This window comes from Triturus cristatus, chromosome 8, assembly GCF_964204655.1.
Source record: "Triturus cristatus chromosome 8, aTriCri1.1, whole genome shotgun sequence".
Classification (NCBI taxonomy): Eukaryota; Metazoa; Chordata; class Amphibia; order Caudata; family Salamandridae; genus Triturus; species Triturus cristatus.
In genome coordinates, this window is record NC_140591.1 from 791,847,478 (window position 1) to 791,873,918 (window position 26,441).

General features: G+C 42.2%; 1 protein-coding gene across 1 annotated transcript in view; it reads right to left on the bottom strand.

The window, feature by feature from the left end:
* The window catches only part of HTR1F (5-hydroxytryptamine receptor 1F), a 935,734-nt gene that overhangs the window by 314,420 nt on the left and 594,873 nt on the right, over nt 1–26,441 (bottom strand). The window contains exon 5 of the mRNA XM_085620469.1: nt 5,225–5,385. The gene's annotated coding sequence lies outside the window, so the exon portion shown is untranslated. The remainder of the gene's footprint in view (nt 1–5,224; nt 5,386–26,441) is intronic.

Genomic DNA, 26,441 nt, shown 5'->3' on the forward strand with positions numbered 1-26,441 from the left:
TTCCATCTCCACCGCTTTTGTGTGCACAGTAAGGGGAAATACCACAGATTTTGACCAGTTGATCCCAAGACCTGAGAATCCTTCAAACCTTACATACTCCCTGAGAAGCACAGACAAGTACATAACGGGTTCACGGACATATAGCAACATATCGTCTGCATAGAGGGAGACAATCAGTGGTCGCTGCCTAAGCCGCAGAGCAGCTGCCGCGTGCTTTTGACATAATTTGCAGGCAAGAGGCTCCAAGGCAAGTGAAAAGAGCATAGGTGACAGGGGGCACCCCTGCCGCGTGCCTCTCTCAATATGGAACAATGATGACACCCACACATTGACCCTAACCCAGGCTACCGAACCACTGTACAGCACCCTGAGCCATTTTTAAGAAGAATGAAGGGATGTCCATCCTATTCAGAACCGTGAACATAAAAGGTCATTGCAGAGAGTTGAAGGCTTTTGCTGCACCAAGCAGCACAGCAACCGCTTGGAAGTCTGGTTCAAAGTAGTGTAAGGTGGAGAAGATCATGCGCAAGTTGTGAGTCGAGAGCGTCTCCTGACAAACCCAGACTGGTCCGGCAGAACAAGGAGAAGGACTAGTGGTTGTATCCTAGTGGCTATTATTTTTGCCAAAATCTTTGCATCAATATTAATGATCGAGAGAGGTCTAATGGACCCACACTGATTTGGGGGCTTATCAAGTTTCAATAATGTAACAAGTAGAGCCTCCCGGAGAGAAGGTGGCAGTGTCCCCTTCTCATAGGCTTCTGCATAGACTTCTAATACCCCAGGGGCCATATCCGACGCATAAGCTTTATAAAATTCGCTGGGCAGCCTATCCAACCCTGCGGCCTTACAGGTTGGTAGGGACATAATGGCTTCTTTAACGTCCTCTTCATCAAACAGTTGTACAAGGTATTCGCGGTGAGAATCGTCCAGCTATGCATCAATCTCTGTAGTTGGCGGAAAAGCCCTGGAAGCATATAGAGGGGTGTAGAACAGTAATACGGTATCGCAGAGCTCCGTTGTCGAGTGGCGAGCTACCCCATCTTCGTCAATGAGTTCCGTTATATTTTCCTGGCGGCGCGGCTCTAACAGCTTTTGCGCAAGAGAACGACCAGGGCGGCCTCCCTCGCCATAGTACTGTGCTATTTTCCTGCGGGAGCAGTGCAATAGCTCTTGGTCTACAGTCTCATTGTGTTCCTCGACAAGTTCCGTTATGGCAGCTAATTTAGCGGTGAAGGGATAAGATTCATATCGGATGCTAGTTTTTTATCCTCCGTTGAATATCGCGCAGCACTCCTGATTGGGCCCCTATGCAAGATCCCCTGATGGTAACCTTGAACGCTTCCCATAGCACTTCTGAGCTATCCACTGACCCCTCGTTCTCTCTAAAAAAGTTTTTAATCGCCTCAGCAATAGTCTGCCTGAATACCAGGTCATTAAGTTCTGAGGGTTGAAGTCTCCATGCAAAGGGTGGTCTCTCACAGGTAGGAATTTGCAATTCAAGGAGCACAGGGTCAGACAGAGTGCGTGCTTTGTGCGTCACTGCAACTACCCAAGTACAAACCATCTCCGAAACGTACCAAAAGTCTATACGGGACCAGGACCTGGGCACAAAAGAAACAAAAATGTACTTTCCCGGCCAGCGGGGTGACGGCTGCGCCAAGTGTCATGCAGGTGCCCTGCATCTGCATCTAATAACCCCATTAGTACTTCCGCCGCCTGTTTAGGCCGCATCTCACTACTGCCAACCCTGTCCATAGTAGCATCCAAGCAAACGTTAAAATCGCCCCCCCAAATAATTGCCGCAGGAGGAAATGTAGATATTCTATGCCACACATCTGAATGGAAAAAGGGGTCATCTACATTGGGGCCATACACATTCACAAGCAACACACTCTTGCCACCCAGCTGCCCATGCAGAATCACTACTCGTCCACAGTCATCCGTTTCAGAGCGAACCACAGTAAAAGGAACGCTCTACTTCACTAGAGTCAACACACCCCTAGAATAGGTAGAGTAAGATGATGCAGCTCAGGCACCCGCCCATCGCGCACCCACTTTGTTTGCTGAATCTGTTGTTAAATGCGTCTCCTGCAGTAAGGCTATTTGCACACCCATGCGATCCAGGTAAGCAAACACCGATCTTATCTTTTAAGGTGTGTTAAGTCCACGTACATTCCAAGTAAGAAACTTAACTGTAATATTCATAATTTAAATCCAACCGTAACTGAGCACATGTGGAATATAACAGGCCATGTTCATCCGAAGTACCATTACACACCCAAACGGAGGATGTCCAATCTAGTGTCACCTTCATTCTGCCTACCCCGAAACCACCCCCCAGCCCCCCACCCACTTCAGCAACCCCAACATTCCAAAGCCATCCCAATACCCTACCAACCCCCCCCCACATACCAAACAAAAAAGATAAGCATTTGGGGTACACTCAGTTATAGGGGCACAGAGTGCTACTGACCTCCCACAGTGTAGAAGATGGCCGAGCAGGTCTAATTTGCGCTAGAATAATAACACGTCCATATCCTGACAAATATTATAACAAAGTGCAACAGCCCCCTGGGCAGTGAGACATCTCCGTGAAAGCATAGTTCACAAAGACTCAACTGAATCCGTAACAAGAGTACTCAGTAGTGAACAACCAACCTGAAGGGAAGGCACCAGTATTATGTAAACACAATATCATAAAAAATTCAGGTCACTTATGGCATCTCATCTAGCAGTCAGTGCATACATCCTATTTGGGGATTTCTGCAAGCGGCCTAACAGCACCTAGGGCAGGTCAATTTAGTATACAAAACAACAGGAACAGTCCAAGATGCTATAAGTGTAGGTAAAATAATAGCAAACTTGTGCATCCCACTGCTACTCCTCCTCTTCTGGTGTAGTACTGGTCTTGCTTCTCCTGTGCTTCAACTGCTTGGCATGCTTTAGAGCCACTTTCGGAGATGAAACATATTTTACAATCCCTGTCCGCACCTATACATAAGCGTGCAGGATACAGCATCGCGTATGGGACCCCTTCCGTTTGCAGAAATCTTTTCACGGTGCCAAATTCTCGTCTGGCCGCCTGAACAGCCACCGTGAAGTCAGGGAAGAAGGCCAGTGTATTGCCTTGGTGACTTATAGTGCCCTTTTCTCTTGCCATCCTCAATATGGTGTCCCGGTCCCTATAACTCAAAAGTCTGGCTATGATTGGGCGGGGCGGAGCCCCCGGCACCGGCCTGGCAGCAAGAGATCGGTGGGCGCGCTCCACAATGAACATGTTAGAGAGTTGATCAGCGCCAAAAAGATCTGAAATGAGCTTTTCTATGTACGTCTCCATTTTTCCCACATTGATGGACTCCGGCAGCCCAGTAATTCTGATGTTATTGCACCGGAACCTCACCTCCAAATCCTCATTTTTGGCCTGGATGAGGGCTAGCACTTTCTCCATATTGAGTGTCTTTTCAGAAACTGTACTCCGGCCATCCTCCGTAGCCGACACCCTCTGCCCCAACTCCCCCATGCAAGCATTTTGTTTTTCTAACTGGGAGGACATGTGGTCAAGTCGGTGGTTGACCGCAGCCATTGTACCCTCAATGGACTGTAGACTGCGCTGCATGGCCAGCAACGTGGATTCCAGCGTGGGGTGGCCATCAGCCTGGGCATCCGCCTCCGAATCAGATGCAGCCCTTTGCAGAGTTTTGGATGGTTTGTGTGGCTCAAAGTTAAGGTATGGCTGCGCCTTATCTGTCCTCCCCATGGCCCCTTCCGTTGAAGACACCCCCAGTGGCGTATATCCAATAAGGGGTGTAAAGCGCAGAAGAAAACGCATTGTCCCTAGGAGCTTACGACTGCCTTCCAATTGGTCGTGTGCTCCGCTACAGCCTCCAGGCAGCGCGCACCCAGTCTCCGGATGTATCAACCCACTGCCAAAGCTCGTCCGCTCCCCACAATCAGCTATATGCTGCAGAGTTGTGACCAGTATAGGTCCTGACACACGCAAGCCTGCACTCCTCGTTATTGTATGCTACTCAGTGCAAGCAGTCACACTTCCTCTGATGTTGGCAGTCTATCGCGAGTAAAGAGCACTACACACATTGTAGTTTCAGCAATGCTCTGTCAGTTGCAGTTTAACACCCGGGAGCGCAATTAGCCATTAATCACACAGGAGTCCGTCCCAGCCCAGCCGGACAAGTTTCTCGCTTGCACCTGCCGCCTCCCAGTGAAATCCGGGCCTCCGGATGCCGCACCCCGCACCGGCCACAGCTCGCAGGCCGCAGCCCAAACCCAGGCCCAAGCCCGCCTTCTGCAGCCAAAACCTGGGCCTAGGTGCACCCCCACTCACTGCAGCCGGTGCCGGCTGGTGCCAGCAACTTCAGGCAGCGACAGTAGATCTCTGCAAATAGGGGGGTCTCCAGTTCAGCCGGGACCTGCCACTCATGCTCCGTCTGGGTCCAGCAGCCGCCTCAGTGCTCACCGATCAACCCTTCGTGCTCCTCCACCAAAACTGGCGGTCTCCCAACCATACAATACAGGGGGGATCCCTAGGCAGTGTGCTCCAGACGCGCAAGGCTCCGCACCATAGGATAGGTGAGGCGCACCGTTTCAGCTTCGCGACGGCTGTAATTTTCTCTGCCGCGCCGTCAGATTCGTGAAGACCTCATAAACACTCACGCAGCGAGTGTTCAGGGCGCCAGTTGCTCCCGGTGTGTGCCGCAGGGGCTTACAGCACCATACAGGTGTCCGAAGGGCTCAGATGCAGCTTATTTTAGGCGGTTAATGGACGGATTACAGCTCGGCCAGGCAGAGCCTCACACAGTTGCGGCCATCCTGCCGTGCGCCCTCTAGCGCCCTCTAGTGCCTGTGTTTGAACACTGGATGGTTCAATATTTGAATCACTGAAAAAACAGGGAACATTTAAAAATCCTTAGGTATTAAGCATTATAAAAAGACCTGAGACTTTAACTAAGTCGGACTATTAGTATACAAAAATCAATTAAATGTGTGGGGACAGCGTTGCCTGTTTAGGCACCATTTTTGGTATATTTCCTCAAAGTCAATGACAATAATGAATAGTCCTAAAGAGAGTTGACAATTGAATGATTAGGGCATTTCTAATTTCAATAGATTAGTTTACATATTAATCTATGACTTCCTTTTTCAGTGATATTGTAGATATCAATGTTGTGTCAATTTAACACTGTCAGAATACCATTTACTTTACCGTCAGGTTTTACTCAAGCTGCAAACATTACGCGAACCAGATAATTCTTTTTTGTGGTTTATAGAAGAGATTTTTCTCCGTCTCTTGAACGGCTCCATCTTTAGTTTAGCAGAGAGACTCTTAATTCCAAGAAACCTTGTCATCCTTCATAGTTGTTATTCCTGAAAAGAAAAAAGGTAGTTTAAATGGACATTCACTCAATTTGATCATGTTTAATATGGAAATTAGCAATGACATCTGGTACTAAGAACACTAACGATTGCATTGTGCTGAGAAACAGGGGCTGTATTTGGTGACCATTATTAATATTAGAACTTTGTAAGTAATAAGCATCTTAAAAAGACTAGGGACCAGATGTATGAAGCTATTTAGCGGTTGCAAACCCTACGGTTTGCTAAATCACAGGTTTTGATACTGCTAAATGACTTTTTAGTATTTACTAAATCTATTTTGCAATAAGTAAGTATTCACCAAGTCGCAAAATGGGTGTAGAAATGTATACTAAATTGTAACTTGAAAGGGGTTTGTTCAGGATGTCCCTTCCAATTTGTGATACGGAATGATGTGTATCAATGGTTTATGACTTCAGTTTTAGTCAGAAGCCATTGATAGTTTATGACTCCTCAAAGGAGGTAGTAACCCATTTGTGAATGGCAAGGGGACTCTTGCCATCTCTTCCCCTTTGTGAATGTAAAAAAAGTTTGAGACTGTGTAGTGGCTCAACGGACCCCTTCCAACTCTTACACAAACTTTAAAAAAAAGTATTTCCATAAATGCAGGCCTGTTTCCTTTATCGAAAATGGATTGCATTTAAACAAAAAATACTTCTTTAAATACATTCATAGACAAGGTGGTCTGCTGAGCGCAGACAGTGATGGCATCCAATCTGTGTGAGTTGAAATTTGCAGCCTACCTTATAAAAAGTAATGAGGTAGGTAGAATTGGGACCAACACAGAATTTCAAGTTTGTAAAACTACCTAATGGTACATGAGTTGGTTTGTTAAAAAAATCTGAATTGATTCTCAAACTATTGGTGCATGATTTGCAACCAATTGTTGTAAATTTATTCTTAGTACATCTGGCCATAAATCCCCAAAAACCTTTTGCCTTGCAATTCCATATTATCATCTCAATAGCTATGCTTTCAGAAAGCAGACCAAAATCCATGTAAACTCATGTAGAAATACAAATGGTGGCTGTAGCAAATTCAGACAGTCTGTCGTAATTCAGAGATTACTATGGGACCATTTTGACTTTGTTAAATGCAAGTGATGGCAATGTTTCCATTATTAATTGTTTTATAATTATATTGACATTATCATGTAACACACAAATGCACAATGTGCATTTTCCATGTTTAGATTGCCCATACCAAATGTAGGCCACATATTAAAAGGATAACATTTTGTTACCATGTTCCTTTTCTATCATGTCTTTTTTTTCCAATGGAAGTCAGCTCAATGTGTGTTATCTGTTCCCATGTGAAATATTTTCTTTTCTGTAATCATTGTAGAATGTACTAATGAGCTAGTGCAATGCACCTTCAGAGACCAGGCTGGGCCATTCTATCTCATTATGCTGCAGATAACTGCACATTTTGAAGGACTTTTCAAAGTACGCGGATTGTGTAGCAGCTTGAAAAAAAGAATTAGCTTGCATTATCTGCTTGTGCCTTAACCTTGTCGGTTCTTTGCCTAGGAAAAATGTGTAGGTGTATCAAGTGTTAGAATTGTGTAATTTAGGCTAAAGCAATGTAGAAGATACTATAGAAGCTTCTTTCTCTGACCTTTAGATATATCCCTCTTTACTTGCCTTTAGAGCAGATCCATTTTAGATGCGGAACCCTTCGTTTCTGACATAGAAACAGAACCTTTCCCTGACTTAAAAGATTGGGGTGTTCTCTTCATGGTAGAACTGATCTTGCTCAACATTCCATTTTCAGACAACTTCATAATAGTCTTTGTTTATGAGTCTTTGAATTGCTTTGAATATATTGACTAATGTTTTCATGTATTGATTAATGATTTACACCTAAATTAATGATTTAACTTTGTCACTCTGCTAATCTTTTAATAAAAGTTTATGGCTGAAACCTAACTACTCTCTGTCTTCCTTGTGGGGCCTAATGTGCTTAATATGCATTGAAGTTTGATGTTATCGTTAGTCGGAACTAAAGATTCATTGGAGAGCGCTTTCTAAACCTGAATTGGCACCAGAAGTTGCACGGACCAAAGGGCTCTAACACAAGGCATCGGCCAAAAAACATCAGATGCCTCACCTTCCAGACTCACGGTCCTTCAGCCCTATTTGCAGGTGGGGGGACTACTGTATTATTGATGGTGAACCCTCAACTGACTCAGCCGTCAGAAACCCTTAGTCTCCCAATAGAAATATGATGTAAATGAAACAGGTGTCACAATGACCTCAGACAGACCCAGATGAGTTATGTAGTGTTAAAGCAAAGGAAAAGCTCAACACTAACTATGATTGACTGTTTAGCTGTTCACTGTGGGTGCTCGAGGGACAAATCAAGTGAGCGGTTTGGTTTTTGACAATGAATATTCATATGATACATTTGTATTCAAGGATTCTCAAAGCAGGAGTACTTGCAACTGGGTATTGATTATATTGGCTGGAAGTATCATGCCTTAGTGCAGTCTTCAAGATCCTCCAGTAAGCATCTAGCATTCAAAAGATTAAACTATACTGCAAAGTTGAGAACCTAGGGCCTTTGCATGCAACGCTTTGTTAAAATCTGCAGCATTGCATTACACACAAAGCAGAATATATAGGAGCGCCATATGTACTAATCATCAATTACATCATCACCATTGGGCAAGCTTGCATCAAATATGCAATTTTTCCCTGACTTTAAACACACTGTTTGGTTATGTCATGGTGCATGTGAGCAATCACTTCTGTGAATTCTGTACTCAAGGTAGATCTTTCCGTACAAATCCCCTAATGGAAGCATGCACACAAAGATAAATTGCACGATATGTGGAATTTTATAGAAATTACATATATTATATGTAGGAAAATCCCGCTGTTGTTCCATTCAAACTCAGATCATCCTACTTTGTAAGCTTTTAGTTGCTTTGGCTGGGAATAACTTATGAGAGGTTTGATGCTATGAAACACAATGGGCTTAGAGCTAGTCTTGCATCAACGTTCACCACCCCAAAAAACCTATGCACAATAAAGTTGATTGATGCTGCTGTCTCTTTGCATAGTGCAGTGCTGCTTAGCATTGTGTGAACATCTGTGCAATTAATTAGTATATCTGGGCTGGAGCATTAAAATACACAGAAGGCAGGGTAGCTCCAACAAAATTGGGAAAAAAGGTGTATCGCTAGTGCTTTGCGTCCAGAATTCGAAAGGGTGCACATGGGACGAACTTTGGTTAGAAAAAGTACAAAGACAGACTTAAAACAAGTGCCCTACATTAAAGAGAATGAAATACCATTATGGAGGACATACAAGCTAGATGTGATAAAGGTAAAAACTTGTGCCATAAACATAGTAATTTTATGAATATTCAATTCTAGAGGCTAATTCACAAAGGTAATTTACACTTTTGAATATCTTTAAACTTTTGAGTAAGTTTACTACTTACAATATTCACAAACTGTACTTTTGTAGTACCTTACACTTTTGTAGTAACCTACACTTTTGCAGTAGGTCCAGCACTACACACGGCCAACCACTGGTACTGCTCCACCCTTCCACAGAAAATAATGAAGGTGGAGCCTTAAAATAAAACCTTTTAAGAAATAATGTTCCATTAAATTAAACAAGTTAAAATAGTAAAATAGATGAATAAATATCAATTAATGTTAGAAAATATTGAAATTAGTACATATTTAATATCGTATTAAATATTTACTACATAAATAATAAATATGACTATTTTATATGTTTTACTTTAATTCATATTTATTTATATTGTTTACTATTTTAACTAATTTAATTTCATTAAACATTATTTTCTATAGTGCTATATTTTAAGTCTCTACCCCCGTTATTTTCTATGGGAGGGCATTTCACCACCAGTGGTTATCCATGTGTAACGCTGAACTTACTACAAAAGTGTAAGTTATGACAAAGGTGCAGTTTGTGAATATCAAAAAGTAGTGAACTTACTCAAAAGTATAAACGTGCTCAAAAGTGCAGTTTGTGCATCAGGTCAACTGGGCCTGATGCACTAACTGTACTTTATAGTATGTTTTTTAGAATTACAGTAGTACTACAAAACATATTAGAAAGTGCTTTTCACAAACTTCACTTGTATAGTAACTTACACTTTTGTAGTGACATACACTTTTGTAGTAAGCCCCTACCTCTATTATTGTCTATAGGGTGGTATTGCAGTACAAGTGGTTGGCCATGTGTAGTGCTGGACTTAATAAAAAAGTGTAAGTTACCGCAAAAGTGTAAGTTACTACAGAAGTGCAGTTTGCGAAAAACAAAAAGTAGATATCGTGCTCAAAAGTGTAAATGTACTCAAATGCGCAACTTGTGAATCAGGCACAAAGTTTCAGACTCTCAGGGATTCATAAAATTCCAACCACCCAGTGTTTCCCCACTTGTCCTGATAAAACACTAGCACACTTCTGCAGTTGTGCCTAGTGTCTGCAACCAGAACGTTTCAAACCAGGGTCAATGGGAGTCCTTGGAGCTGGACTCCCATTGACCCTTAGTTTATTTGTTCCTGTTTCGGGCCCTAGGTCTAGCCACACAAGTGAGGTAACATTTGTATCAGGACAAGTGGGGGAACGCTGTGGTACGAAAGTTTCAGATCCCTGTAGATTTCAGAAGTTTACATCACAGAAATGCAAGGAAAATGTGTGATTTTAGGGTAAGTTGGAGGCTTTCCGGACATTGTGGGTAAGTATACCTCATGGGTGCCATGAGACGCATACCACCCTAGACAACCCCTCCCCCACCCCAGGTGTCTAGTTTTCAGATATGTGCTGTTGTGGCAGGTTTACCTTGGCGCCGATAGAGCTACGGCCACAAAGCCACAGCTACCCTATTCGCAAAATATGGGTTGGAAAATGTTGGTGACAAGGTTACGTTTTGGGCCCTCGCCTGTCGCAGGTGCTAGGCCAAGACCCACAAATATGATTTTTATCTGGAGACGTGTGGAAACACAGAATAGCAGAACATTTGTGATTACCATTACCAATTGGATTACTCTGCATTGTTCCTTCCAAACGTAATCTACTGTGTATGAAAGAAGATATTTTGCAAATTGCCATCTACAACTCATGCTATTGTAGATACCCACACATCCAGAGATGTGCAAAAAACCACTGCTCCTAAACTCAGCATCTAGTGTACATTTCTGAAATACATAGGTTTCTTTCACACCCATTTATCACTCTTTATATTTTCATTTGCTCTGTTCTCGGCATACAATGAAAAACCATTGTAAGGTTGTAGGTTCTGTGTACCGCAGGTTCTTGGAGAACCTACAAACCCTATATATCCCCAGGACTAGAAGCATCTGGCGGGTGTACTGGTGTATTGCTTTAATAAATTAGCTATTGTCACAATAAATTGCAGATGAAAATGTTGTACACATGGCTGTTTTTATCCAACTAATTTCTCTCTTTTTTCTAATTCAAGAGCTACTTTCTTTTGGAGAACACTGATGGTGTGCACAAATGCCCCTTTGCCAAACTCTGAATTTGATATACTTTTAAAAAATGTATAGATTTCTGTCATCACCCATGGGTTCGCACCTCCTTCCATAATATACTGGAAGTAGGTTGAAAGCCCAAACATTGGGAAAAATGGGTTGCTGCTTACAAATATGCCAAAACAGTGGTAAAAAAATATTGTTTTTTTTATACATCTCTACGTGCTCCTGAAACTGGGAAGATTGTGAGTTTATCACAGCAAACATTTTGTTGGTGTTATTTTTAGGAAAAAATAGACGCTTTTTTGTGGAGTCATTTTTTTCTCCGTTTTTTCACACAAAAAATCAAAATGTAGCTATATTTTGGACAATCCTGGATACCTTTATAATCTCCAATATGCTGGGAAAAAAGAATGAAAATTTGGAGTGGATGCCTTATGTGGAAAAAAGGTTATGGAGGCATAAACCTGGAATACACCAAATAACCAAAAAAGGGCTCAGCACTGGGGGTGGAAATGCCACAGCAGTTAAGGGGATAAGACAGCTGGGTGTGATAATCCACCTGACTCTATTCCTGGATTGCTCATTGATGGGGAGTTTTCTACTACCTGGTTGCTAGTTTTGGGCAACATCTTGGTGAGGTGCTCTATTCATTAATTAAACATTGTACAAGGCAGGCTATTTAAATCAAATGCTGGTTTGACTGACAATTTCATCTTCGCCTACCAGTGATCAAACTGAGATCTGTGTGAATGGTGACTCTTAGCTGAAGGAAGATTAGTAAATCTTTCTTAAACGTTTCATCTGAAGAATTATGTGCACTAACAATACAGCTCTAATTAAGAATTGTGCTGACAGACTAAAGAGTTTAGGAGTGCTAAGGCCTGATAGTGATCTGGCAAATGTTTAATCTATTATCTATGAAGGAAGATTTAGAACTGCTACCTGGCCACTCTGTGAGGGCAGTTCAAGACACACAACTTTTAAAAAGATGCAAGGGTGTGCTGATTAACATACATTCAGTGATTAATGATCGCCGTAATATATGAGCTAATTATATAAAAAAATTAACTAGATTTTATCTGCGTAGCAAAAACTTGGTTGAAAGAAGATTGTGTGGCAATATTGAATGACCTTTTTCCTCCTGGGTATCAGATAGTCTCTGCCTACAAAGAAGAGAAATATAGTAGAGGTTTAGAGGTGATGGCAAGGTAATCTTTTAAAGTAAGAAAAAGTACTGCTGGATATTCGCACAGAGTTAGAACTGCTAGGGGTGAGATTGACTGACCATATGAGAATTATATGGCAGATAATAGTTTGCTATAGCCCCCCTAGCAGCTACCCACAAAATTGTATTGGAATTCCTAGTCTGAGACATGACATCCTTTGGTGTGGTTTCCCCCTAACCTTTTTACCTTCTGACCTTTGCTTTTGCTGACTTCATTCTTTGCTGGCCCCTTCCTGCACAAAAACAATCCTGCCTACAACACAGGTACCCTTGCACCATCGTGCAAGGGTGCCTGCATTGGCGCTAAGCAGACAAAGTGGCGTCAGCACAAGGGGAAAGGACAGGAATGCACTGTTTCGGATAACGGCACATTCCTGCCCTTTTCCTGTGATGCAGGGCAGTGCAGCAAGATGACTTGTTGTACTGCTCTGCACCACAAAACTCATACATATGCCCCTATCTGTCCACCATTGCAGCAACCTTGTCGCAACATACTAGAATACAGTCAGTGATCTGCTGCACCAAATTACTGGTGGTGGCGGCCTTGTGTGTGTTCACCTTGCTTTCCATTAAGGCTACTGTTTTGTTTGTTAATATTGCCACAGATCTAATATTCAGTTCGACATTATTTGGATTTAGAGCTGCAATGATGACTTATCTACATCTACCTGTGGGGTGTTAAAAGGACTGCGTAATAGGACCTTTCTTTCCCTTAGAAGTGCCAGATATGTGCAGAACAGATGGATCATTGATTCAACATCCCCCCTGCAAAGCCTGCATAAATTATCATTGTTTCTTAACCATTTTGGAGTCATTTCCAGCAAGGGGACAAAGTGCCAGAAAGTGTTTTTAATCAACTTTTGAGCCAGCTGTAACTTACTAGGTTTGCGTCTTCTGGTCTGTGTAAGGCTGGATTACCATCCAGGACTGCGAACGCCTGAAAAATTCAATTCTGTCCTCAGGCCTGGACAAATAGGTGGTGCTCTTGTTAATGTCCCTTTTGAAAGCTAGGTGTGTGAGCTGAAGATTCCAAAGCTCATTGATTAAGGCATTTTTCTAGATAGCCCCATAGGCCACTTTTGTTCCTGAGCATGTTATTTCTTGCCAACCAGTCTAATGTGCCTGCTATTGATGTGTGCTTCTTATGGCAAGTCTTTAGGTAAACCCCTTGTCTTGCTAGCAATTCTGTATCAGCTCAAATTCTAGCTGAACATATGCTGGAGAAGCCATCCAGGATAGCTGGAAAGTTGTTTTATGGGCTTGAGACACTAGCAAAACTAATTGATGTTCCTCCCTACCCAAGAGAACTTTACTACTGTTGATTAAGGTTGGGAGACATGTAACTCTTACTACTTGACCTAGTGGATCTAGACTTGGACTTCAAAAGGTTTTTGTTAATTTTAGGAATACTGAGGATAATGCTAGAGCCTTTGCTTTAATATTCTCTTTTTGCAAGAAGAAGGTAGCTTTTAGGTCTATCACAATGCCCAAGTATGTGTGCCGTGATTCCTTGGTTAGATTACTACTGTTACTGCGCCAGGTTCCAGATTTTTTAAATTTTGTTTCCTAAAATTGAAGTTTGGGTTTAATTGATATATATCTCAGGTTTACTGTCCATAGAACTTATTTATGAACAGTTGAATCTCGATTTTAGGTTTTCTAAACAGCACCAGATCATACTGGATATCTGGAAATCCCCTCATTTTGGAGTGTGGGCATTTTTATGTTCATGTTCTAACAAGAGATATGATAGGTAAAAGCTGAACTTGTTACAGACAATATGCACCCTTGCTTCAAACTAATTGTAATACATATTTTCCTGGACACAATGAGCCAGTCCCAAGTTTCATCCTTGCCCAAGTGTCAGTGTAAAACTGGTATATTCCTTTCAACAAGTTAACAGGAAATCAGTCGTTTCCAGAATAGTTCTCTTCAGACTCGATTGAATGCAGCCCTAAAATCCATGAAATGTGTATAATAGTAAAGGACTCCAGAGTGTTTTCTCCATTAATAGGGATAATGCAGTCAGATTTAATGTTGTTGCTGTTTTATGTTGAAAGTCCATTTTTGTTGAAGGGATTATCTCACAGTCATTTGCCCAGATAGGCACATTTTGTGTGCCTCTATTACCTCCTTTATAAATTGGATGGATAATTGAGCCCCTCAAAGAATCAGGAGCCGCTTTAATAGAAAGAATACAATTAAATTCCCACTCTACTAGACAACCAACAACAATTTTGACTATTTTAGCTAGAAACTGGTGGAATTTAGATATGTAAAACAATAGCACCATATTTATTAGGACCGTCCCAACACTGCTTTAATTTAGTAAAGAGTTGAAGACCTACCTCTTTAAAATAACACTACACCACAACGCATTAACAGTTCACAAACCTGCTGCATCTCTATTACTAGTTGACTATATGCTTGTCTTTGGCCTGGTACCATGCTTCACTGCCTTTTGGTTAGGTTCGCACTAGAGAACCAGTGCTTCATTTGTAAACTAATGAGTGCTGGAGCCTAAGGCTCTGATCAGAAGCCCACGGCTAGCACTATTAAATATCAGCACACCAAATACCAATGCTGCTCAGTCTTCCACCTCATACCTCCTAAAACTACCACCAGATATTCCCATGACACTTTATCCGACTCTTATAATGTTCTGCTTTATCCCTTTGTGACGTTTTTCCCATCTTTCTCTTCCTCATTTTCCCTCATATGTATGTTTTTCCCCCTCGTGCTCTTGGGAAATGTGGCATTAGGAAAACTAAGTGGCAGCTGTCACAAATGAGTGTAAGTTGCCCCACTGGCAACCACCAGCTCAAATTAAGCACTAGTAATACCACAAGCATACTACTTAGATATAGCTATATTAGCTGCAATGGTGAGAGAGCTAAATTTACCCGAAGTTATAAGGAATCTCAATCAGTTATTGGAAAGCTACAATGAACATTTGAGGGAGACTATTGATTTATTACCCTCTGTCAAACAGAACAACATTGTTCTAAGCTGAGAGCAAATAAATGGTTTCATGGGGAATTAGCAAAATTGAGGGGTAACTACTGCCAGTTATAGAGGATATGGCAGGCAGGTTTCTTCACAGATGACAGAAATAAATGGCTCAGGCTTAACAACACAAATAAAAGGTATAAAAGCTACTCTACTAAAGAACTGCATTATACAGACAGAATTTTAAATACATCAAATTCTACCACAACTATGTTCCAAGTAATGAAGGTGCCACTAGGGTGTCTGATGATTGATTGCTGCATGAGAGGATGCAATCGATTTGTTGAGTTTTAAAAAACAGAAAATCCAAGCAATAAAGGATCATTTTTCAACTAATGGCTTCTCTGATGATGGTCTCTAATTGGAAGCTAGCTGGACACCTTAATAAAGAATTTTAAATAGTTCTCTGACCTAAAAGATGAGGAGTGTCTGGTTTTAATGAAAAGGAGAGGACCTTCTGGTTCTGCAGCTGATATTTTACAAGCCAGACTGCATAAATATCTTTTGCTAAAATCATGTTTTGCAGTCCAGGTCATTGCTGTACTCTAAATCTCCAACTAGGAACTGCTAGAAAAGCTCTTCAAAGTTGTTTCCCGCTTATTTTTCAAAATTAGATTTGATAGTGGAATCAGATTTATTTTAACTTACGTGGAAAAGTAACTACATAGGAAAGCACTTCAGGCTGCCTGAACCAGAACTGGCTTTAAACCAGTGCTGTCACTCATCATATCTCCAGCGCTGGAATACACAATCTTGGCAAGAGAGTTAATGACCCTGGCTTAGGATACGATGGCCTGCCTCTGAGCCCAGAAAGGGCATTGTTGTGTTAACTACTGACCTCCTTGCAGGAGATAGCTATCTGTTATTGTGCCAGAACAGTAGGCAGAACAAAGGAAAACCTTAGCACTACTTCTTTCGACTTGCAAATATGAAGGAGAACTTTTATATATCCCCAAGAAAATCCTAGACAGGCAGGCTATAGTTACAGTGAAGATAGAACAAGTTTGGACCCTGTCAGCTTGGAAGAAAGCTCATATGAATAGGGAAATGGCTAAGGAGATGAAGACAGACCTGCCTGGTGGCAGAAGGGCTATGTCATCTTGAACAAGGGGCTCCTGAGTAATTGTACTGTGGGGCAAAGGGGTTGGCTGACTGTGATAGAATACTTAGGATTGGGAGCCAAATGTATTTGGCTAGTGCACATAATAAGTTTGGCACCTCACCACCACACCCTCAGAACAGTTCTAGACCTAGGAAGAAAACATCTAAAGAAGAAGGTCATTCGGTAGGAAATATGAATGCTGACTCCTGATTCCTGACTCTTGCTGGAAGATGAGAACTCACTCAAGGACTGCTGACTCGTGCTGGCACCCAGGTACTGTACCGGCTCTTCAAAGCACTAGAGTTTGGCCTCCTGTTTGCTAATTCAGAATCACATAAATCAGAAGGAATCCTGATTCTAAACAGTCCCACCTAACCACAGCGGACTAAAATCTACTGAAGACCTAACTGAAAAGAGATCTGATTCAGAGAAACCTGCCCCAAGAAGTGGTGGGCTGAATGACTGAACAGAAGGAACTTTCTCATCAGTTGAGACAAAAGTGGTAGTTATCACCTGGAGAGCAATAAGACAAGGTGCTGAAAGTTGCCAGTGGAGGATGCATAAGAAAGCCAGTTTGTCCTGCTCAGAGATGTTTGCCACACTGAAAATGTGTTCAGTAGGATCTCACACTAAAGCAGCCTCTTGGAACCCTTCCCGCTTTTGCCCAATGAAGGAATTTGAGAACCAAAGAAATTACAAAGCCTGGGGTACACCTTGGACCATGGTGAGGCAAAAAATCTATCTGACTGGCAAATCATTGACAGCAGCTTCAAAATCAAGTCTTGGAGCTTTTGGAGCTAACACTACCGGCCTCAGCAAGAACTTGACAAAGACAAATCTGACTTTGAGGGACTCTTTCTACCCTTAGCTTTGGGAATTGTCATGAAGAAGGATTTTGACTTTTTTTCAGAGACTAAGTCAAAAGTTAAAATCTATGACAAGGACAACTAGCTTGTTGTAGCTGGCTTTCACTCCATTATGGTTGGCCTGAGCTCATGCTTAGATCCCAGTCAACCATGGACTGTTGTTTTTAATGGTGCTTTACTTTTTTGCTGTGCTTTTTACCGTAAACTGCTTAAAATCATACCTCCTGAATTCCATATTCAATTTAATGATATTGGTGTATTTTTGCTTATTATGTTTTTCTCTATTTTTTCAAACTGGTTTGTGAATTTTATTTGTTTTCGAGATATTAAAACTGTTGGTACCAATTGAAATTAACACACACTTCTCTGGGGAGTGCCTACTGCTGTTGCCATAGCTGCCAAAGGTTGAACGGAGATTCTCATAGAACTGTATTGTGACCAAAGCAGATTGTGTTAATAGGGTCACCACTTCCAAATTATTACCCCAATTTCTGATAGTTCTCTCAGTGGATCTGCTTTGCCTTGGGCTACTTTTGTAAATCAAATTCAGAAGCCTGTTTGGAAACATATGATGACTTTTTTGCATTGAAGAAGATAGCTGAATGTCTGATTGGGAGTTTTCTGCTGAAGAAGCTTTGCGTCACATCCAGGAGAGTGGAAGTGATATTTTACGAATATTACTCATTTTTTTCAGTTTGCAGCTGATGCACGTTGAGATGAAAGAATTGAAATTATTTTATTTCAGCAAAGGTAACAAGAGGAGATTAAAAATGAGCTGGTTTGTTCTTAAAACCCTGTTTTCTTTTTCTGAACTTATTGATCAAGCGCTCTTAATTAGATTGCAAGGAAGATCAAACAAAAGAAAGAAGTCCCAAGGCTAGGGAATCAGGACCACCACCCTTGCATTGATTACCAAGGTAATTGATATCCTTTGCCTGTAATAAAGGGCATATTGGAGTGTGTCCAAGGATCACAAGTCTTCACTGTGCTTCATTTGAGAGGTGGGTTTTACCTTCTGCACACAAAGTAGAGTGACACATAGAAAATGACTTTTTGCACCCAAATTAACTAATTTGAATACTGTGTAATGCTATCTGGGTTGTACAATACCTCATGTATGTTTTAGTGTTTTGTGGATTGTTTGATATTCTGAAAAAAATTGTATTGCTCTTTCTGGATAACATCCTTGTGTTTTTTGGAAGCCTCCGGTAGAACATCAAGAGCATATCAATCTGTTTCTATCAAGATTTCAGCAACATCATTTAGTGTGTATTACAAGAAGTGTGAGTTCAAGAAAATGAGGTAGAGTATCTGTTATTAAGATTGAACGTAGCTGGCCTTTGCATAATTTGGAGGAATGCTTCAACAATTTTGAAATGGCCTTCAACAACTAATGTCAAATAGACTTAACATATTCTTGGATTTGAAACCTTTTATCATCAATATATTAAGAACTTTGCAGAGATAACTAGTAAGAAAGTTTTTCTGGGATGATCAAACTGGAAGGTCCTTTAAGACACTTATGATGCTGATTACTCAAGCACCAATCCTATTCCCTTCTGACAATTCAAACAAGTTAATTGTGGAAAAGATGCTTCTGAAAGAACTGTTAGGGCAGTTTTGTTTCAGAGACTAGGCAAAGATAAATTGAAGCGTCCTGTCTTTAATTTATTTCAGGTTTTGCCAGATACAGAACTGAAATTTTACATTCTAGAAAGATAACTTCAAATGGCTTGTACCACAAGGAGAAATATTTTCATTGCACTAAAAAACCATTTGACATTTGAACTGATCATTAAATTTGCACTGCTTGAGGAATAATCAGTCCAGTATGACGGTCACCCAGGCACTCGTCACCAGCCGACTGGACTACGGAAACACCCTCTACACCGGAACCACAGACAAACTACAGAAAAGACTCCAACGCATCCAGAACGCCTCCGCACAACTCATCCTGGACATCCCCCGTCACAGCCACATCTCCCGACACCTGAGAGACCTGCACTGGCTCCCCGTCAACAAGAGAATCACGTTCCGACTCCTCACCCACGCACACAAGGCTCTCCACGACCTGGGCCCCAGGTACCTCAACGACCGCCTGACATTCTACACTCCCACCCGCCAGCTACGATCGACCAGCCACGCCCTCGCCGCCGTTCCACGCATCCGAAGAGCCACCATGGGAGGAAGATCCTTCTCCTACCTGGCAGCCAAGACGTGGAACTCCCTCCCCATCCACCTCCGCAGACCCAAGACCACTTCTCCTTCAGGAAGCAACTCAAGACCTGGCTTTTCGAGCAGTAGCAGACCCACCTCCCCAAGCGCCTTGAGACACTCCGGGTGAGTAGCGCGCTACACAAATTTTGTGATTGATTGATTGATTGATTGATTGATTGATTGATTGATTGTAAAGGCTGACAAACTAGATGGGATCAAAGAAACTGAAGAACAAATGGATCCCAAGGAACTAGACAATTTTCATCTTATTACAATCTTCATTGTGGCGTAATGTTCATGCTTATGTCTATGAATATGTCTTCAAAATGGATCTTCTGCCTGTTGAAGAATGTCGAGAAATAATGGTTAATGTGGATACTTTATCCAAGAAGGATATTTTTTGGCCCTGAGACCCATAGAAAAAGAAGTAGCTCGATGTAATTGCTAGATATTTTTCATATTCATGGCCAGCTCATACCATCATTCATGATAGAGGTATGTAATATGTGCCCCTTTTCTGAAAGGTTCTATGAATGGTTTCAGAAATTGAACAAGATAATCTTCTGGATATCATCCAATGGCCAAACAAAGAATCCCAATCAAAGTTTGTGATGTTATTGGTATGCAGAACAAAAACGCCCAGGTTCTGAGGGTTACTGGGTTACCCCCTTATCTTTAATGGTTATTGGTATGCAAGCATGAATATGTGGGCCTTCTTTCTACTCAATGGGACATTTTCCTACAGTAAGGTTTCACCCTTTCATTCTATGCATGGTTTTCATTTAGAAGTTATTTCTTCTTCTCTTCAGAAAATGAAACAACTTGTTTCTGAAAATGTAGGCTTCTCAAAGATCAATATGAATGAACATACCAATATTTCCATGTCATGCTCCTCTCTTTTTTTAAGGTTTGACTTTCTCCCATTTTCTTACAGTTTATACATTGCCAATCAAATTTTGACCATGATTGTTAGGCCCGTATGTTATCATTCATCAAATCAATCCTGTGGCCTTTTAGTTGAAATTGGCTCCTACTTGGAAGATTCATTCTGTCTGCCATTAAGCACACTTGAAGTCGCAGGCCTCAGAATCTCTTATCATCTTCTATCTAAACCTCTCCCAATCATGGTAGAAAAGACATGAAGTTCAGGAATTTTGTGACTTTCAATTTTCAGGGGTTGTCTTCAATTCTTGATGTACTGGAAAGGAAATCAAGCTAGAGAGCAAACATGAAAAGGTACTTCTGCAGTTCACGCTCCCTTACTAATTCATCAGTTGTTTCAAAGGAATTCTTATAAATACCGGCAATAAGGAAGGGGCCAATCTGCCACTTCTGTGCCGAGGCTTACTGGAGGCTGTCCATGGTCAGAGGGAAGAATGTATGTGCACCACCCACTTACAGACAGTACGTTACTGAATGCCTTTCCTAGTATGTTGCGGGGCCTCTTCAAGGTCTAGACCATGCTGATGATTCTGTGACCACTGTCATTTTAATGGGTTTTCCACAATGAGCTGCATTTAAGGATGACAAACCTGGACACAGATTTACTAAGATTTTGTGTTAGGGCTGCCGCACTAATTTTTCACAGCCCCTAAGCAAAATCCAATTTTATGACTTACAAAGCCACACAAATACCGATTTGCATGGCTTTTTTTTAAAAAAAAAAAAGGTAATGCAATACAGTGCATAGAGCTGCCTTGTATTACTTGGCGCCATCCAAGCATTACATGGGTGGTGTATGAGACTTCCTAAACATCCATCCATGTACTTTTACGCAAACCCATTTTTTACAAAGATTTGTAAACATGAGCTTGCACCAAAATGGTGCACCTACCTGAGGCTGGCGTGACAAGGTAGAAATGTCTTTATTCTACTATTAGTTTCTCTTGGCGTGTGTACTGCCTCCCACAGCTCACATACAAAGATAAAATAGCCAAGATGAAGCACAAGTATTTCATATGATGTCAGTTTCTGTTTCAACTGCATATATAGGAGGCAATCACTAGAAGAGACATTCACTCCCTAAATTCTGTGGCATTCATCTCCCACTTTTTCTTTTGTGCTTGATTTTTGTTTTGTGTAGTTGAACTCCAATTAGATTCACCTTTTGGATTTTTGGTCTGCCTCTTCTATCTTCCTGGTTGCAGGAAGAATTCATTTTTTTTTTTTAATGTACAAATCTCATCTCCAATCAAGTACTTTCAAATAGCCAAGAAGTTTTTCATAACTTTGAGGTCTTTTCTTCCTAACTAGGAACCACTTAAGTAGACATGTCACATCTTTCACATGTATCATACTGTGCTTGATTATACTCTGGATACTGGGAGGAGTCACCCTTTCCACAGTCAATCAAAAAGGAAACTGAACTGACCTGTACCCAGTCCTTATCAACTGATAACAAAAATCAAGATGACTTGCAACTTCAAAATAATTGTAGCAATCATCCTATAGGAAACTACCACTTGAAGTTCATTCAGACAGAATAAAAATGATGTATGGAACTCCTCTGGCCCTATGCCAGATGTGCCAGTTTGACTTTTAGCTCCTCTGTGTGTGACGCTGACAGGGACCATCCATTGCCAACCATTCATGCCATCCTCTCAAAAAGGGGAAGTCATGCCTGAACTTGGATTAATTCAAGAAGAGAATACTTTTGTTTTTCTTCAGTAAAATTCCTTAACTCAAACAGCAATGCCAACGCGTGGGTCACGTAGCCCACGGTGCCGTTGGACCAAAGCCACACTTCATTTATGAAACCGACAAAACATGCCTGTTCAGAGCTGGTGTTGGCTAGCACCTTGCCAGGACTGACCCTTTGGAGCAGGCCAAGACTGATTTGCAAAAGGTTTTTCTCTGTCAGTAACAGTGTAGCGAGCAAAATAAACAATGGACTGGAAAACAGCCCAGAGTAATTGCCAGTGGTTGCAACTTATTCAAGCATAGCATTCATCACTGTTTGGATTTTCTCAGTGAGTTATTATAAGTCGTACGTGTGATAGGTACGACATGTGGGCCATGCATCTCACTCTGCCACAAGTTCCAAGCTGCACCATGCTGATTAGGGCCAACAAGAGCAAAACGTGCACGGGGTTGCTTGTGTTGCTGAAATACCACGCGAATGACAGCTGGCTGAGATTCATTCAGATATTTAATCCATCACTTTCAAACTCAATCAAAAGTTCTTTTTAGGAAAAAGGTACTCCTACAATATAGTCTTATAGCCTGGTCGCATTGGGCTGTATATGCCATTAAAGGCCTGATTTGGCATTATAGGCTTGAGCACAGGTCAAGACTTTACAGTCTGGTATACCCTGCAAGGCTATTAGAATAGTCGGCCCCATGGGGCTGAATCTTCAAATTAAAAACAACGGCCTTCTCGGAGACACAGGGTTTAAAACACTTTGGGGCAGATTTATGAGCCCCTTGCGCCTCATTTACGCCGCCGTTGCGTCACTTTTGTGACGCAGCGGCGGTGCAAATCCTGCGCCATGCTGCGGGGTATTTACAACGTTGTAAAGCCCTGCGCCAGCAGTAGGCGTACCTGTGCAGGGGGGGCGTTCCGTCGCATGAACGCCTCCTAAAAGTGGCTGAGTGAAATCTACAAGATTTCACTCAGTCACTTTTGAGCCCATGCTGTGTCAAAACCCTGCGCCTGCTTGAAGCAGGCGTAAGGATTGACGCAGCATTGTAATGATAGGGCACCCCCGAGCCTTGCTGGAGCTGCGTCGCGCTTGCGACGCAACTCCAGCAATGCGCCGCCCTTCCGCCATCAGATGCGTCACGCATCTGTTTATCCCTGCGCCACGATGTGCTGCATTGTAAATGCGGCGCATCTATTGTGGCGCAAGGGTAAACTTTCGTGACGCATCTTTCCTGGTGCATCCCTGCTGATTTTCAGGGATGCGCCAGGAAACATAAATCTGCCCCTATATGACTGAAGTTTACCAGGCTCTGTTTCACACCGTCTCTGTCAGTTTTTAACAATTACTTTCCACTAGCAAAGGCAATAACTGTCAAAAATACACAGTGGGTGCTGTGAAACTGGGTAGCAGGCGGTCCCTGAATCTCCCTGGGCTCTGCCAAACTGCCTTTCTTTGATTGTCAGAGCCAAACTAGATGCAGGTGCAGAGGAGAATTCTAGCCCCCTCCTTCCAAGGATCCAGTAACACCGCGAGCTAGCGGAGGAAGGTGGGGGGAGGGACTCGCCGCTTTTTTACAGCCTCCGCCCTCTCGCTTCTCTGCACAATCCTGGAGAGGCAGGGTGGAGGGGGAGTCAAAAAGAGTGGATTAGAACATTTTAGTGTAGACAGCAGCGAGTCTGTAGTAGTGTGTACAGCCCACTGCCACGCATGTATCTTCCAGTAGCGGCTCGTGGAGGGAGTTCGGTAAGGCAGTGAGGCGGGGCGGGGAAATGTAAACACCGGAATATGGATGAACGGAGGTAAGTACACATTTAAATAAATAAAACGAATTTCGTTGTGCGCGCTGCATCGCAAAATGCGATGCAGCGCGCGCAAAGGAATTCATTTTATTTATTTAAATGTGTACTTACCTCCGTTCATCCATATTCCGGTGTTTACATTTCTCCTCCCCCGCCCCGCCTCACTGCCTCACCGAACTCCCTCCACGAGATTTCAACATTACCATGTTATATCATTTATGATAAAATGTGTACATTATTTGGAAAGTGAGTTTTAAAAGTATGATTATGCTACAAACATCCAAATACAACTTACACAACAACAACACTTACAAAAACGTTACAGCTAAATTGTAGAAAGCTGTCTTTGTTATGTTTAACCATCTTATCATTCAATTATACATATTCTGTTATGAAGAAACAGATTTCATTAATTTTACCTTTTGAAGAAAGTGACAAATCAAATGCTGCTTTCAATGTTCCAATTTCATACTAATGGTCCTCTTCAATCAATATGTCAGGAGCATACTAATATAATACAAAGTACACAGGTTTCTCATCTCTCTTTCTATTACAGAGCTCTCCATCTTCAGCTACAGCTGTCTTTCCTGTTTACTAATTTCACCGAATGCTAACTTGAAGCATTATGGTTCAACAACACATTGAGGGGCATATTTTTCAAGCTTTTGCTTTGCCCTTGCACCACACAAGGGCGATGCAAGACCTAAATGAGATGTGTCAATCCGCGCCATGCCACCCTGCGTGCCTTGAAAAACCTGGAGTAAAGCAAGAGAGTACAATTTGCTGCCTTGCAATACTCTGCGGTACAAAAGGGGGTGGTGATGGACGGAGCATCAGAACCAATCAAACACTCACACCGAATCAACAGATCTGGGTTTGATCCATCACCGTTCTTTAGCCCACAATGCCACACCAGTTCAGACATGGCCATATGCAAATCAGTCTCACCCTGTGCCTCATGGGAACAGTCCAGCCCGAACTGCCAAGCAATGCCTTCCCTGGACCGGAAACAAGCTTCCTAGGACCGGTTTCTGGCATTTCAGCCGTCTTCAGCCAGGCTTGCTTGAATCCAGTGGCAAAGTGAGCAAGGGACTCACGCCTGAGCATACCCTGCCAACTTATGGCGAACAAAGCAAAACCAAAGGAAATGATGGACGGAGTGTTGAACATTGCAAGCACTCACCCCCAGTCAACTTATCTGGGTTTAATCCATCACCGTTCTTTAGCCCACTCCGCCAACCCAGTTCAGACATGGCCATATGCAAATCAGTCTGACCCTGTGCCTCATGGGAACAGTCCAGCCCGAACTGCCAAGCCATGCCTTCCCTGGACCGGAAACAAGCTTCCTAGGACCGGTTTCTGGCATTTCAGCCGTCTTCAGCCAGGCTTGCTTGAATCCAGTGGCAAAGTTGCAATACTCTGCAGCAGGGAGGCGTGCCATGGGTGGAGTGTGGGTGTTCCCAAGCATCCATCCATGCATTCTGACACATTTCCAGATTTACCAACACTCTGCAGCACACTTACAAAGAGGAAAATGCCTCTGAGGATGTTTTTTGTCCAGGAAGGTGTCCCTTCTTTCACAAAAATAATCCTGCCTGCAATGCAGGCACCCTTGCAAAATGACACAAAGGTGCCTGAATTGGCTCTAGGCACCCAAAGGTATACTAGCTCTAGGAAGGGACAGGAATACACCGTATAATGGTAAATACGGGTAATTCTGCCCTTTCCCTTACATGTAGCACAGCTCAGCAAGCCGGCTCGCTGCTTTGCTTGAATTATTGACAAATATGGCCCTCACTATTTTTTGAAGAACGTAGAAAACTTAACCCAACATTTTCTCTAACCATACTATGAAATTAAGATGTGAGGGATTCTGTGCATTTACTTTGGAAATTATTATTTTGCCTAGAAGATGCGTACTATACTTTCCGGTAAAGTCTGAAAAGGTTCCTTAGCGCTGGTACTAATAGCAGGCACAAACTTTTGGCTTCATAATCTGCAATTGTGTCTTTCTCCTGCCCAGTATTTGGTGCCTAATTTACAATACATAAATTTTAGCTTTGATTTCTATTGGGCTTTTACATACTCTACCTTGTAATCGGGTCCTAGGGACCAGATGATAATCTTTTTAATTTAAAACAGGGGCGGGATCTGGCAGCTTACGCTTTGTAATTCATTATTTGGCCGTTCTTTAATATGCGGGCCATTTTGGAGCATTTTTGATTCCCCCAATGGGCCCTAAGCACTTTTCATCAACTACTAACTGGAAGGGTAGGTCATAAGCATGACCACATCTCTTCCTTTAGAATTACGGCATCTGCACCAGATTAGCGTTTTTACAAAGCTCCCCCCTTAATTCCTTGTGGGATTTGTTTATTTGCCAACTCCCCTGTTGGACCTTGAACATCCCCTTATAACAAGCGGGATATATTGGTTCTATTTTCAATCCTTTCACATGGTATTTAATATTGTACTAGCCAGCAATATGCCACAAAGTAGTGTGTTGGCAATGCGCTAAGTAAAACATGTGGCTCATTAATTTTTTCCCCACTTGGCCATGAACATCCACTATGAGAAAATGCAACCTCAGTTATGTGAACATTGTTCTTGTTGGGCCATTAATATTCTAATCATCATATAATATCACAGAACAATGTGCTGACAATGTGCCCATCCATTGTCGTGTGGGCCGCACTGATCGAGCCATTG